General features: G+C 34.4%; 1 pseudogene; it reads left to right on the forward strand.

Moving 5' to 3' along the window:
* The first annotated feature begins 650 nt into the window (after positions 1–650).
* LOC120141473 lies at positions 651–2473 on the forward strand (annotated as a pseudogene).
* Positions 2474–4194: the final 1721 nt, after the last annotated feature.

Genomic DNA, 4194 nt, shown 5'->3' on the forward strand with positions numbered 1-4194 from the left:
GCCAAAGATCCCAATATTTTCATCTTGTGAGTATACATATATTCGTGCCTGTGTGTGTCTTTAATATATATAGGAGCTCCCCCTCTGCAATCTGCAGTTCACTGCGATCAGGGTTCTTTGTTAGCGTTTGTCATGCATATATAGTCAAAAGAATATTGGATTTCTAAATCATGCATATAGATCAAGTAGCATCAATGTGTTGTAAGTAGATCAGAAGAGTTTAGTTTCTGTTTATTAATGGAGAAGATGGAGCTCTGATAGCCCACCACCGAGTAGAATTTGAGGGTGTAACTTTAGTCTACAATATTTAGTTGGTGGGGGGCACTGTGAAAACATATTATCCACTCTGCGGAGTGCACTGCACTCAAAGCAACACCATGCTTGTTTGTGCCAGAAAACAAAGTCAAGCTTTTCGGCAAAATTTTTATGCTTAATTTGCCTCCACCAGACATCAAACATAACACTACTTTGGGTTCAGTATAGCCTGACATCTCTCTCTTTCTCTTTTATTTTATTATGGGATTGAAAGAAAGAGCATGCAGGGGGCAACCAGCTTTGGGTCCCCATAAGTTACATCATTGATCACCCACTATATAATAAAAAAAGCAGCTACTCTTGCAACTCAAGAGTTGAGGAATGAAGTATATAGGCTAAAACATGTGCGTTTACTTCCATTATCGTTTGTAAAAAGCATTGGCAATTCATGTCATCAAAGAGTCATGTCTCTCTCTCCCAACTTGCCCTTGTATTTGATTACGCCATTCAACCCTATGTTTGTTGGGAGCTTGTGTTATAAACCCTTGGGAAAACCTTGATTTATGCTTTCACTCTTTGTTCTTTTGATATTAATTTTTTTTTTCATGTTTTCCAGGAGTAGATCCATGATGGATTTGGAATCTTGCGTGCCACCGGGCTTTAGATTTCATCCTACTGAAGAAGAACTTGTAGGATATTATCTCCAAAGAAAGATCAATGCACTCAAAAATTGATCTAGATGTTATAATCGAGATTGATCTATACAAGATGGAGCCGTGGGATATCCAGGGTAAATTTATTTATCAATTAACCAATGTTGTATATCAGTTTTTTACTTGGCTTCTACTTGTTGGTCCTATACTAGCTAGCTAGGGTTTGACGTTTTGTAAAAGAAAATGTGAAAAAGAATCCATTCCTTTTCGTCCAACTTTTCTCTTACTCGTAAACTATATAATGACTATAATGATATAGATCACCATGCCATGACAGAGGTCAAAGGGATATTTTCAAAAGCTAACATATGTTCACACTAATACACGGTTTGGGTTTGGGGTTGTGCAGCAACATGTAATGTAGGGAATGAAGAACAAAGCGAGTGGTATTTCTTCAGTTATAAAGATAGGAAGTATCCAACGGGAACAAGGACGAATAGAGCCACTGCGGCTGGGTTCTGGAAGGCAACAGGGAGGGATAAATCTGTGCTTTCTAAGAACAAAATTATCGGGATGAGAAAGACTCTGGTTTTCTACAAAGGCCGTGCACCTAATGGTCGGAAAACTGATTGGATCATGCATGAGTATCGACTCCAAACTTCTGAACTCGGACCGCCCCAAGTAAGTTATATATATATATATATATATCGATGAAGAATTGGAGATGTATGTTTACTGATATATTGAGTTCATTGCAAATTGCAGGAAGAAGGATGGGTGGTGTGCAGGGCATTTAGAAAGCCGAGCCCAAATCAAAGGCAAGGCTTTGAAGCATGGAACCACGCTTACTATATCAGACATACCAGCCAAGTTACTCCATCTCACCTTCATCTTCACACGAATCAAGGAACGAGTTTTTATGAATCCTATGGTTCCGATAACCACAATTTTTTGGACAGCCAACAACAAGTCATTGAACCACCGGAACTGGATAGTCCCCCGGCCGTTACTGTCTCACCCAGTTTAGCAGAAAAAGAAATGATTTTCAACTGCGATGAAGAAAAGTGCAGTAGTAGCAGCAGTCAAATACAAATAATCGACTGGACGAACTTTAACAACTTGCTTAACTCTCAGTTGACTGATACGACGACATCTTATCCATTTCAAAGTACTGCGGCTCTAATATCCCACAACGATGAAGTAGAAGCTCAAGAACAACACCATCTGCTGGGTTGCTTCCCAGAATCATAGCGGAAGTATGTTTGGAAATTCTCGTGTCAAATTAATATTATATATATGGAAGTATGTTTGGAAATTATCCTTGATCAGATTTACCAAATGTAATTGCATTGCTAAAAGTAGATTTACATATTGTAGTAGAGAAAACATGGTTTTGTTATGATAAAGAGAAACTTCCTGCATGCTTTAGGGTGTATGCAGAAAGTTTCACATTTTTACTCTTCTTCTTCTTCTTCTTCTTGTTTTCATTTGTCATGTTTACGAAACTGTATATTGCGCATGCACAGGTGCATATATATGCATGTAATAATGTTCGTCTTTGTTTATTTTTCTTTCAACGTTTGAATTTTTATGAATTTTGGCATTTTAATTATTGTTTTTCATTAACGTGACTCTTTTTTCTTTGGTTGCGCCGTGAATGAAGATCTCTCTATATATTGTAAAACTTCTCAATATTGTAAAACTTCTCTATATTCTCTCTATTTATTTATCAAGGTAGAGGACAGAAAAAATGGCATTGATAGTATCATCGGCATTTCTTTGACTGTATGTTAGACAAGTGACGGTAAAAAGTTTCCGGTGAGCTCGATCACCGACGTTGGAATAAATTTTATATTCATGGTGTTGTAACCGGTTTTCGTCCGGGCACGAAATATTTACTTGGCGGGAAAATTGATGTGAATAAATATTTTTTAAAATAATTTGGGAGTCGTCATCGGCCTTTTGGGTTAGGTAGGTCGAATACCTAAAAATTATTTTTTTAAAAAGAGTTTTAAGAAAACATCAATTAAAAAAATGAAATGATCTGCGTTTATAACCAAAAATTCATTCTTTTTAATAATAAAAAGGGATTCGTGGTCGGTTACGTTTAGGGAAGGATTAGCACCCCTACAACGCCCAAAATTGGTACTTTTTAATTATAAATTGTCTCTATTATTAAAACTTTAAAAAAATTCAAAAATATATTTAATTTATAATCCTATTATTTCAAAATTATATATAAAAAAATATTTATTTATTTAAAAATATCAGAAAAGAACTTCTAGGTGCCTTAAGACAGCTCTTTTCTTTGATATTGATAAATATTAATTTAAATAATATTGTTTAATTTTAAAATACCAGAATAGGACATCCAGTTGTATTAAGACTGTCCTTTTCTTCGATATTAAATATTAGAAAAATTTAATTACTATTTATTATGTATATATTTATGAATACATAAAAATATTTAAAAATATAAATAAGTAAAATTAAAACAATAAAAATACAAATAGAACAATATATTTAAAATCAGTAAAATAAATGAAAACATTTAAAATAAATGACTAAATTATAGTAAAAATAAAATTAAAAACCTAATTCATAATTAATCAAAATATTAGGGATTAAACATGCTATTTCTTTATTTTATTTATTTAGTGACTAAAATAAATGATCTAAAATTCGGATATTATAATAATAAATTAAAAATATAAACTAGGGATTAAAATATTATTTATTAAAATTAAGGGATTAAATCTGTTATTATCCTAAATATATTATTTTAATATAAAGGACTAAAATGAATAAAATTGAAATTCGAAGAATAAATTAAAAAAAAATATAAATTCGATTTAGTGACTAAAATGTAAAGTTTACAAGTTAGGAGGACGGCGGACAGGGTTTAACTATTGTCTAATTACGCGCATAGTCCTTCCCGAAACGACGTCGTTCGGGAAGGTCTATAAAAGGTCAAAAACGGCCGGCCCTTCAGGCCATCTATTTCATTTTTCAAATTTCATTCTCTCTAACTGAGAGAGAATGAACAAAGCTCTCTCAGCTCTCTAGCTTCCCTCACCGGAGGGAAGCCGGTCACCGGACGGCAACCGTCTGCCGCCGTGACCATCACCGCCGGCCACCGCATCTGGTGGTCGGAAAATCTTATTTTTCCACCATTAAATAGATCGGACCGTCCTAAGGACGGTTCCGGTGTTATTTTCTCCTAAAAAGCTCCCAACCGGAGCAAATCTAGGAAAATACCTTCGGTTTTCGAAGGTTGTCGATGACG

Source organism: Hibiscus syriacus, unplaced genomic scaffold (assembly GCF_006381635.1).
Source record: "Hibiscus syriacus cultivar Baekdansim isolate YM2019G1 unplaced genomic scaffold, ASM638163v2 tig00110809_pilon, whole genome shotgun sequence".
In the NCBI taxonomy this organism is placed as follows: Eukaryota; Viridiplantae; Streptophyta; class Magnoliopsida; order Malvales; family Malvaceae; genus Hibiscus; species Hibiscus syriacus.